A 12651-nucleotide genomic window follows, 5' to 3' on the forward strand; every position below is an offset into this window, starting at 1 on the left:
CTCCCAACTGGAAGATAGACAGCAGCACCGACAAGAACCAGAACGGGACGGCAACGCCTCCCGACAAGAGGAGAGACAGCAGTTCGGGCCTCAAGGAGAAAGAAGATCACAAAGATTAGCTGCTAGACGTAGAGAGTCAGTAAGCAGTGGGAGGAGAGACAGTTAGAGGGTCAACCAGTGGTGAGCCAATGAGTAGTAGCTCAACCCCAGTCAGACAGAGTCATGAGGATCCAGCAGAAGTCAGGGAAACTTCAGGTGCCTCATCAGGAGAGGAAGTATCAGCCGGAGCCATTCCCATTGAATGTAACCCACAGAGTTACTATAATTGGAAGACAAAAGCATGGGAGAAGTCCAGGGAGTAACAGACGGAAAGCGTTGCTACTAGTAGTTTTGGGGATGGGTTTAATGCTCGCTAGGTATAGTAGCACAGGAAGAGTGTCAGAAGAAGAGCAGTTGGAAGAGTGCGCCCTAGCCACAGGCCTAGGAGCAGCATTAGAGGGAAAGATATGGAAGGAAGAGGTAATTGCACTCACATACATAAGATCAGCCCAGTACAATCAAACCCTAACATTAGGACCTGGAGACGTGAAAATAGACACATATGCAGTCCACCAACAATGCCTGGCAGAGGGGATAGTACAAATACGGGTGCAATGCTCTTACAATCAGTGTACGAACTAAGGTCCAAACGCATAATGAATGCCGAAGAAGCGATCAAATTGACTCGGGTGTATGTGAACGATCGTAAAGTTAGAAGCCTGCAGGAAACAGTGCACCAAATTGATGAAGAGGAGGTATTAGGATGGGAGAGCAATTTGTTTTATCAATTGGTAAAATATTCTGCTAGACAGGTCAGCCAACGCGCTTGTATTACATGCTATAACTCAAAAAGACTGCCAGAAATAAAACCAATTCCAGGGATAAAAGAGGAAACATGTTCAAATAAATCCACTTGCTTTGCTTACTGTGCAGCGGTAATGGCAAGTTGGGAGAGTATAACAAATATACTTGGGGGCGGCTGTGGCTCAGGAGGTAGAGCGGGTCGTCCACTAATCGGAAGATCGGCGGTTCGATTCCCGGCTCCTCCAGTCCACATGCCGATGTGTCCTTGGGCAAGATACTTAACCCCAAAATTGCTCCTGATGGCTGTGCCATCAGTGTATGAATGTGTGTGAATGCTTAGCTTCCTCTGATGGGCAGGTTGGGACCTTGCATGGTAGCCCCTGTACCCATTCAGCGTATGAATGTGTGTGAATGGGTGAATGTGATTCGTAGTGTAAAAAGCGCTTTGAGTGGTTGGAAGACTAGAAAGGCGCTATACAAGTACAGTCCATTTACCATATGAATTGGACTAAAAATACATCTATATGCCCTCAACGAGTAGATAATGAACTAAACACCTGGACACCATCCTTAACTAAAATAACTAAAAAGATAAAACATCCCTTCTGTATAACAAGGGGACAAGAAATGAAAAAGAAAATGGTAGCGCTCAATGGTAAGCTGCAGCAACAAACTGAAAAGGTAGCATTGAAACAAATGGGGACAACGATGAATAATGTTAGCGACTTGGGAATAGTGCTAAGTGTAGAATCAGAAGATGGTCTACGGCTAGATTATAGGTGGCTGCGTATGCCAGAACAGGGGAGATTTAAACACCTACCAAGCAGCATGCCTTACTTTATATATAGTACTACAAACACTGCAGCAATACAATGTGAACAAGTTATAATAGATCAAGGGCTACCACTGATTGTTATGAACAATAATAGGTACTACAGTCAGTTCATCTTACCATCCTTAGACAACGGCACAAGACCACTAGCAGATATATTTTGGCTGTGTGACGACAACCAACAAGTAAAAGTAACGTTACCTAAAAAGTGGACAGGGATATGCGCACCGGTTATGGTAACCGGACAAGTTACTGTAATTAGTGAGCAAGCAGCAAAAGATAGAACAACCAAAAGAATTAGGCGAACGGCTCAGACTCCATGGAAATTGGATGATAACATATACATAGCATGGAACCAGGAGCCCATTGGAGTACCAAAAAGACCATCAGGTGGTAGGGGAGGACTGTGCTAAAATCTCATTAACATATGAATATGATTTAGTAACAGCAGGATATTACGACTATCCTGATTTTCCCTACTTTCCCCTTAGCACTAAATATACAGTCAACATGATTACTATATTCTATGGAGAAGATATATTGTTTAGCACTCACATGTTCCTACAAAGATATGGTAAGGCAGGACTAGAACGACTATCAACTAGATACGAGCAGAAGTATAAAAGAATGCTTGAGTTATGGCAGCTTGGCAGGGAGATGGATGCTGAAGCAGAGGAGGAAAAGGAGTAATAACTGGCAGAAGTCTGTGTCAATCCTCATTATGTGATGTTCCTCCCTAGATAGACATGGCTGAACAGTGGCTGTACTATTACAGCATGGATGGGCAATCCAATGCAGATTACCAGGATGGCCTACACATGCCAGCAGGACCAACACCAGGGGGAAATGCAGCTCCAGGTTGGGCCGGTGTGTATACCTGGACATTCCAGCCACCTTCGACAGGACCCACCTGGACTGAGAGCAGACCACCACCACCCTACAAGCCACCATCAACTCCATGGCTCTTGAGGAGCAGGACCCGCCAGGAACAGCAACCACAACCGCCGTAACCCATGCAGTACTTATACACTGAATCAGAAGGCATCAAAGGGGGGGAAGGGCGTCAGCTCAACTACTAAACGAGAAATTGACGACAACTCAGTGGAGACTGACCTGCTGCCCGCTCCACCCTCATTATGGGAAGGACCAAAATCTAGTCCTACAATCAACTAACTACTGTATTGTAATACTTATGATACTGAAACTAAATGGATGTGCCTGAACCCCTATGACTTAGATGTATTTGTCACCCATTCCCCATATTGCAGGATCCCTGTTATTAAGAGATGACATGGTTTGTGAACCTAAATACAGTGTACATAAATATCAATTGGCAATGGGACCTTATCATCCCCAAGCATTATCGATGGGACTTTTAGTCCCAAAGGGGGGAAATGTGGTGTATTTTCATTAAATGTCATTGGTGTGCTTAAAGACAATATTAAGCTGTGCAGATTGATTTTATAAGTTTATAAGCAATAAGGGCTAGTGTGATACAATTTGTATTGGTGTAGTTATAATCTCACGAACCATATTTAATCACACTGTACATATAGAGGCACAGTAGAAGAATCATAATCATACACTGGAGAAATTTGAGTGTGTTTGTATTACATGTCACTTTGCTTGGGTCTGCTAAAGTCTTCACCTTTTAAAAAAAATACTCTCTGGAGGAGATCAAGAAATAAGGGTGTAAAATGACTAGAATAACTTATAAAAATAAAAGGCCAGAAGACAACTTGACAATAATGGTGTAAAATGATTCCCAATACTTATATATAAAAATTGGATATAATCAGGTAGAATTATGTGGGCCAGGATATATCCTGAAACAGCTCAAAAACCTGGTTTGAAGAGTTTTGACCAACAACAAGTGACAGAGATAAAAGTAACATAATAATTGGTCAAAAATTAGGGAGGGTGGATGATAAGGTGTGACCTAAGCCGACCCAAGGACATAAAAACAGATGCCCCAAAGGAAAACCTTTGGAGCGATTTGATTCTTTGTAAAAAGTGCCACTCGTTCCCCTTTTTTGCCGGCATTAAAGAACACTTTGCTGTTTGGACCTCTGACTCCCTTTTTATTATTAAGAGAGAGTTTTTTTTTGCTCTGATACATTTTTTCTGCAACAATTCGACACAACAGACTCATGCAGGACTCACGTAGGACTCATGCAGGACTTACATAGAACTCACGCAGGACTCACGAGGACTCACGCAGGACTCACGCAGGACTCACGCAGGACTCACGAGGACTCACGCAGGACTCACGCAGGACTCACGTAGGACTCACGTAGGACTCACGCTGGTCTCACGCAGGACTCACGCAAGACTCACGAGGACTCACGCAGGACTCATGCAGGACTCACGTATGACTCACGCAGGACTCACGCAGGACTCACGCAGGACTCACGCAGGACTCACGCAGGCAGGCATTGCAGAAAGGAACGGAGGATGGATTTTGTTTTCCAGTGACTGGTGAGTCCTGCTGTATTAATTATCTATAGAGGTGATTAAGATTGTTGTTGGTAATGCTGGACTTTGCTGCTGTGAGAAATATGGCCTAATTTCTATCTTTCAGAAAATCTTTCCTTTATTGTCTTTTTGTTGAGCAACATGAGTGAACGTTTACCATCGGAAGACCGGGTTGGCAGTTTAGCTAATGCATGTGTGGGAGGAATAACCAGGTTAGCATAGTTTCAGCTTGTTGAGCCGGTGCTTTGAGTACATTTGTTAACAGGTGTCAGAAGGTGATTTTGTAATGGACTTATTCTTAATGACGTAGTTTTTATATTGTTTAGATGTTAGTTGTTGGTGATGAGTGCACTTCAGCCTCTTTTACACAGCCCGTTCAAAGCGGGAATACTGCGCCTGTAATCCGCCTCGCTGTTCTGTGTGACAGCCGGCACGGCGGGACCGGGAGCTGACGCTGTTGTTTAGCCCGTATTCAGACCACATCAGGCGGTGCGGCGTACAGCTGCAGGGTTGAGGAGGTGTGCGGGGATGCAGGTGTGTTTGTGCTTTGGAAAGTAACCGTTGTGAAACAATCAGAAAATAACGTTTTAATGATCTGATTCATCAGCTTCCTCACTAACGTTACTAGCGCTCCCTCTCTCCATTCACTCTCTAGCTCACTCGACCACAGCTGCTCTCTCTCTCTCTCTCGTCTTTTTTAAAATGAGTCGGGAAGCCCACAGAAAAGTCTTACTTAACTTTAACGTTGTCAAACAAAGAGAAATGTCCTCCCCTCGTCCTAGTAACGTCTCTTTACTTGCTTATGGCAGAGTTTACAGCTCTGATCAGTCTGATCTCCGTCACGCCTCTGAATCCAGAACGCCGCTACGCTATGAAAAGCTCACACGGAGGCGGCTTTATGCCGGCTCACTGTAAAAAAGTAAAGGCAAAGGCGTCTTTATGGCTATAATGTGTTTCTCTGTATAGAAGAGGTGTGTGTGTGTGTGTGTGTGTGTGTGTGTGTGTGTATGTTTCCAAGACCCCACAGTCCGCTACTGCCACTGACTATCACTGTGACAGAGGAAGGAAAATATTACTGTCATAGATGATGTCACTGATGGACTTACCTGAGCAGGTGAGCTCCACGATGGAGGAAGAGGAAGATGATGATGCACATTCCCTCAGTGCAGATCCAGAATAAACACAGTCAGGTCTGATCAACCATACAGATCTGTCTGAGGCTTCATATCTGCTTCCTGTTGAAACAGCAGAGCCACAGCTCAGATCTCTGCAGGCTGCTGCTGCTGCCTTCAGGGTCCAGTCAAAGTCACTCACTGGTCTCCACTCTGATCGTTTCACCTCCAGTGTACCTGCACAGCGACTGGCTCCTCCCACCAACCTGACAGGCTCTGAACAGAAACAAGAGAGTCATCAGTAAAAGAATAAAGTGAGTTTCATTAGAACAGAAATGAAGCCAAATCAAAGCTGCAGCTCCTCTTCTACCTGAGCAGGTGAGTCCAACAGCTTTGCCAGGTGAGCAGGTGCTTCTAGCTGAGTCTGATCTTCCACAGTCCAGGAGAGCAGACTCATGGCCTCCACACTGGAACTCTTTGGTCCACATCGGAGCCTCCACTTCTCCATAGAGCGCCCCCTGGAGGACTGAAGGAGCCCCACAGCCGAACTCCCTACAGACCACCTCTGCATCCTGCTGGTCAAAGTCAGCTTCACACACTGAGGACCACGACTGCTCAGACTTCACCTCCAGTCTGCCTGAACACAGACTAGTCCCATTCACCAGCCTGACAGAGTCTGGAGAGAGAGAACCATCATTAGTTTGGGGAATATTTACCTGCAACATTCATATCAATACAACTTTTTAGAATAACTGATAAAGAGAGAGAGCACATTCATACCTGACTCAAGTCTTTATTTATAGAAAATATTTCAAGCTATTTGTAGGATTTGAACTTGTCTTACTCAGGCTCCATCTTGTGGGAGCATTGTGGGAAAGAGAAACACATAGAAGCAGCCCAGACGTCAGGTGATGGAGACACATGAACACATTAAAGCAGGAGGCAGAACAAACTGGTAAAGTCTGACTTCCACCTGTATGTAGATGAATTACTGTTCTGAAAATATCTTTAAAAGCACAAACTGTTATCCAAATGTAAACTAAAGGACATCCTAACAAACAAAAGTCAAAGCACAAGATTAAAACCTGCTATAAAAGGACTAACAGATCTTTGAATACAGGCACTAACACTACACAACAACTCTATTAACATGATGATTTCTACAGCTGTTAAAAGGTGGGTGACCTCAGTAACTGTTGGAAACACAGCACTAAAACTGACAGATAGTTTCTGTTATAAACACTAAATGCTGATTCATCTAGAAGTCAAACTGTTGTCTTGATTTGGCTTTAAGTTTGAGGAAATGAGATCCTCTTAAGTCAGTTGAGTTGTTTAGTTATATTACAAACATGGATCTATATTAAGGAGCATATAGACGGTGTGGCTGAGGTAAGGTAGGGTTTACTCAAGCTTTTTTTACCACTACAGCCCTGCTCACAACAAACCAGTTTCACAGTCATCATCAGATTCTCACATGTTGACGTACTGACGTTGATGGCTGAGTCGGTCAAGTCTGACAGTCTGACAGTGACATCACTAGATCAAGGACAACGTTTACACACATATTTGATGCACTGTCACTATGGTTTGCAAAAGGACTTATCCTTCAGTGATGATGATGATGATAACTGAAAGTCTTCTGTTTTAATCTTCATAGTGATAATTGTGTGTAATTTGTTATTTCTTTGTAGTTCATTTGCACCTTTAGTTTCATTAGGCCCTAAAAATAATACTGTAGTTGTCTGATTTGGGATCAGACTTGATCTTGCTGGTGTCACTTTATTACACTCAATTTTATGTTTATTCTTGTTCATCAATTTATAGTTTATTCAAAACATTTTGATCAAAATATTTTATTTTGTTTATAGTTTGTTTTGATCTTGATGTTAATGCAGCTAAATTCCTTAAATGAAGTTTTTTATGAGTAAAAAGTAGAATTTGTTGTCATATATATGCAGATGGAATATGATGCAGATTTGGTTTGAGTAGAAACGGCTTTGGTTGAAATAAATGAACGTTGATCAGTGAGAGGTGATCACACAACACAGAGAACTCCTACATTCATGTGTAATACAGAGGAGTCAGAGAGCAGAGGAGGAAACAGATTAACATCCTCAGCTGCCTTCAGATCAGACAGAAAACAGCTGATCAACATGTTAATAAGACATTCATACAACACTGCACGCACAATAGTTTCCATCAGAAACAAGTAGTGAACACAACACTGACATATCATCAGCTTTTAACTTGATATATTGAACTTGTTAGCAAACAGTTGCTTATTTGTTTAGGCAGCAAGCAACAAGTATATTAATTAGTAATGTAGTTGTTGCTTGTAAGGTGGATGTGACTGAGCTGCTCAGGAGAACTGCAGGGTGTGTGAGTGAACCACAGCAGGTTGCTTAAAGCTGCAGATTGTCTCAGTTTGAAGCAATGAGCCTCCAGGAACAAGCTAACTTCTCTACCCTTTAGGATGCCGTCGTCCTGGATAAGTTTACAGTTCAGTCCAATGGAAACCAGCGACCAGAGGAGGTCCGTCAGGACCTTCAGGACCTTCTCTGCAGGCCCGACCATTTATGAGAGGTGTCATTATTAGTTCATAAAATATTACACATCAGTAATGATAAGGTTATTAAAACAATTTTATTTAATTAGTTATTAAAATAATTTATGTGATTTTTAAAAAATATTTTGTTTGATTTCAGTTACTATCATAACCATAAACCCAGTATCTGCAGCTAGAACTGGATGTGTCTGCCTCACGCAGGTCTCACGTAAGACTCACGTAGGACCCACGCAGGACTCACGTAGGACTCACGTAGGACTCACGCAGGACTCACGCAGGACTCACGCAGGCAGGCATTGCAGAAAGGAACGGAGGATGGATTTTGTTTTCCAGTGACTGGTGAGTCCTGCTGTATTAATTATCTATAGAGGTGATTAAGATTGTTGTTGGTAATGCTCCACTTTGCTGCTGTGAGAAATATGGCCTAATTTCTATCTTTCAGAAAATCTTTCCTTTATTGTCTTTTTGTTGAGCAACATGAGTGAACGTTTACCATCGGAAGACCGGGTTGGCAGTTTAGCTAATGCATGTGTGGGAGAAATAACCAGGTTAGCATAGTTTCAGCTTGTTGAGCCGGTGCTTTGAGTACATTTGTTAACAGGTGTCAGAAGGTGATTTTGTAATGGACTTATTCTTAATGACGTAGTTTTTATATTGTTTAGATGTTAGTTGTTGGTGATGAGTGCACTTCAGCCTCTTTTACACAGCCCGTTCAAAGCGGGAATACTGCGCCTGTAATCCGCCTCGCTGTTCTGTGTGACAGCCGGCACGGCGGGACCGGGAGCTGACGCTGTTGTTTAGCCCGTATTCAGACCACATCAGGCGGTGCGGCGTACAGCTGCAGGGTTGAGGAGGTGTGCGGGGATGCAGGTGTGTTTGTGCTTTGGAAAGTAACCGTTGTGAAACAATCAGAAAATAACGTTTTAATGATCTGATTCATCAGCTTCCTCACTAACGTTACTAGCGCTCCCTCTCTCCATTCACTCTCTAGCTCACTCGACCACAGCTGCTCTCTCTCTCTCTCTCTCTCTCTCTCTCTCTCTCTCTCTCTCGTCTTTTTTAAAATGAGTCGGGAAGCCGACAGAAAAGTCTAACTTAACTTTTAACGTTGTCAAACAAAGAGAAATGTCCTCCCCTCGTCCTAGTAACGTCTCTTTACTTGCTTATGGCAGAGTTTACAGCTCTGATCAGTCTGATCTCCGTCACGCCTCTGAATCCAGAACGCCGCTACGCTATGAAAAGCTCACACGGAGGCGGCTTTATGCCGGCTCACTGTAAAAAAGTAAAGGCAAAGGCGTCTTTATGGCTATAATGCATTTCTCTGTATAAAAGAGGTGTGTGTGTGTGTGTGTGTATGTTTCCAAGACGCCACAGTCCGCTACTGCCACTGACTATCACTGTGACAGAGGAAGGAAAATATTACTGTCATAGATGATGTCACTGATGGACTTACCTGAGCAGGTGAGCTCCATGATGGAGGAAGAGGAATCTGATGATGCACAGTCCCTCAGTGCAGATCCAGAATAAACACAGTCAGGTCTGATCAACCATACAGATCTGTCTGAGGCTTCATTTCTCCTTCCTGTTGAAACAGCAGAGCCACAGTCCAGAACTCTGCAGGCTGCTGCTGCTGCCTTCAGGGTCCAGGCAAAGTCCCTCACTGGTCTCCACTCTGATCGTTTCACCTCCAGTGTACCTGCACAGCGACTGGCTCCTCCCACCAACCTGACAGGCTCTGAACAGAAACAAGAGAGTCATCAGTAAAAGAATAAAGTGAGTTTCATTAGAACAGAAATGAAGCCAAATCAAAGCTGCAGCTCCTCTTCTACCTGAGCAGGTGAGTCCAACAGCTTTGCCAGGTGAGCAGGTGCTTCTAGCTGAGTCTGATCTTCCACAGTCCAGGAGAGCAGACTCATTGCCTCCACACTGGAACTCTTTGGTCCACATCGGAGCCTCCACTTCTCCATAGAGCGCCCCCTGGAGGACTGAAGGAGCCCCACAGCCGAGCTCCCTACAGACCACCTCTGCATCCTGCTGGTCAAAGTCAGCTTCACACACTGAGGACCACGACTGCTCAGACTTCACCTCCAGTCTGCCTGAACACAGACTAGTCCCATTCACCAGCCTGACAGAGTCTGGAGAGAGAGAACCATCATTAGTTTGGGGAATATTTACCTGCAACATTCATACCAATAAAGCTTTTTAGAATATGAAAGTAAGAACTGATAAAGAGAGAGAGCACATTCATACCTGACTCAAGTCTTTATTTATAGGAAATATTTCAAGCTATTTGTAGGATTTGAACTTGTCTTGTTCAGGCTCCATCTTGTGGTAACATGAAGAACGACACTGTGGTGGACAGCAATGCATGATACCAGAAATAAAGATGTACAACTTTAAAAGGAGGCGTCTCTCTGTTATAAGGTAGTCATGCCCCCTCATAACTCTGTTCACAGGAGAATAATGGATGAAGCTACAGCTAATCTGAATTAGACTCCTCCTGTTTTCCTCTGTCAGATTATTGCTTTCAGCAGTAGCAGCTCATGCTATCAGACCTCAGCTCAGACTACAGTGAACTGTAATTGTTAACGCTGGTCTGAGGTAGGGATGCCCCCTGAAACCTGGTTCTGAATTGGATCCAGTATTAAACAGTTAAAAACCTGAGATATTTTTAAGGTCAGTTCTTTTATCGGTGATTGAAGAAAACAAGGAGTGAGATTATTGGATGGTAAAATCTGGTTTTGGTTCTGCTCGTTTCAAGCAGTATCAATAAAGAACTGGACTGATAAGGAGTATCAATAAGAGTAGTAGTATTGATAAAATCCTAAAGAAACTGATCACTAGTCTGAAGTCAGTACATCTGATCATCATGTTGACACTGAGCTGACAGAGAGCAGCAAACTGGTCTGTTTACACTGTTAATGTGAATGATTAAATATCATATACATACAGTATATTGTAACTCAAAACTACTACTACTCCTGCTTTCTCTTGTAGTGTGACATGTAGACCCCCTGTGTTTTTTTACACTTCAAGTCTATTTCTGTTGCATTTAGTGAAGCGTAATCTGCACAGACGGCTGTAAACATCCTGCTGTATATGTGTTTTAGGGATGTACAATATTGGATGTTTTGCCAATATCTGATATTATATGTACAAATGTTTTTCCAGCTGGCTGAGGAGACTATTACACATGCAATCATAGATTCTACTAAGTATCATTAAGAAAGACGATATATGAAGGAAGAACCTCGGAAGACTGGAGTTCAGGAGCTCAGTATTTAAAAAATTAAAGCATTAATGAACCTGCCAAGTGGGAGCAGCAGTAGTGTTCTTAGAGTTTATTAGACAGACAGGATTAATGTGCAGGATTTAATCTTTGGTCCACAGTCTGAAGCAGAGGGTGGCAGTAATGCATCTGATACGCTGGTTGCCACCTGCTGTTATAAACCAAAAAGAAGTAGAAGAAAAAATGTTTTCCAACAGAGTGGTACATCCTGTCAGCCGAGGTGTTTCCTATCTGTGCAGCCGAACACAGCAGCTCCTCCTGGACTGTTTCACCCTGACGGTCCCGGTGTTTCCTCTGCAGGCTGCACTTCACTCAGCTGCCCGACAGACCTGCTGCTTCTTCCAACCTGAATAACTAACCGGGGCTCGGTGCTCCGGTTGGATCCAAACGGAGAGTCGGGGCCAGCTGGGAGGCTAGCGTGTTAGATGCAGCATGATTGGAGGGAAGCACAGCCAGCTAGCCTCCACTAGTAATAAAAAATGATGGAGTTATATGAAAAGGTTGGATGGTCGTCACTGGCATCTAGAAGGCAGCAGCAGACTGTGTCTTCATTTATAAGGCCTTGCTTTCTTTGCTGAGTTATTTAACATCTTTAGTTGAGCTCAGAGCTGAAAACCATGACACCAGATCACAGAGCAGTTTAGCTTTAAAAGTTCCTAATACAAGCTCTGAACTGGGGAAGACTGGTTTCCAGTTTCCTTACTACTGGAATGAACTTCAACACAGCTTACTGTGCACTCACATCCAAAGATTCATAAGTGACAAAAGCAGCTGGCAGTGGTTCATTTCCAATGAAAGCTGGAGACGAAGGGCTTCAGACGCCTTGGCAGCAGCGAGCAGCACGATGTCAGCACCAAGAGCTACAAGCTGAAGTTCAGCAGAGTTTAACTTTATGCAAATAAGCAGCAACCAACTCAGATCAGGATTTGATTTTCTACTCACAGCAACCGCTGTACTAAAGTTTGTAGCAAACATTTTTTACTACTGTATTAATATTAGGCTATTTCTACAATTATTGTTCTAGATGTATTCTATAACGAGCCTATAATGCTTTATTCCACAGGATACTCAGCCAACAATGTGGTTTTGAAAGTAAAAGCATTTTTATTTTTTAAATGACAGAAATATACTAAACACATTTTTCTTCCTAAATGATACAAAGTGGAAACATGAAAACATGATCATCCTATAGCTCTACTACAAACATGATATGTGCCACAACTGAACCTGATGTCTGCAGCGCTGACCCTCCCCCTGCCGATGACCGCTAGAGGGCTGCAGCGAACAGCTGGCGACCAGAGCGCCCCCTGCTGATGACCGCTAGAGGGCTGCAGTGAGCAGCCGGCGACTAGAGTGCCCCCTGCCGCTGCTCATCAATCTCTTGGTGTGAGCGCCCAGTTAAAGTTAGAGAAACTTTTAGTTTTACTAGCTGCTGTTCTTCATCATATTTGTGACTGTTTTAAGTCGTGTGTCTGTCAGTATGTATGATGATTATTTTGTGACTGTGATGTGAATGAACTGTCGTATTGTGATC

The sequence above is a fragment of the Thunnus maccoyii genome, chromosome 7 (genome assembly GCF_910596095.1).
Source record: "Thunnus maccoyii chromosome 7, fThuMac1.1, whole genome shotgun sequence".
In the NCBI taxonomy this organism is placed as follows: domain Eukaryota; kingdom Metazoa; phylum Chordata; class Actinopteri; order Scombriformes; family Scombridae; genus Thunnus; species Thunnus maccoyii.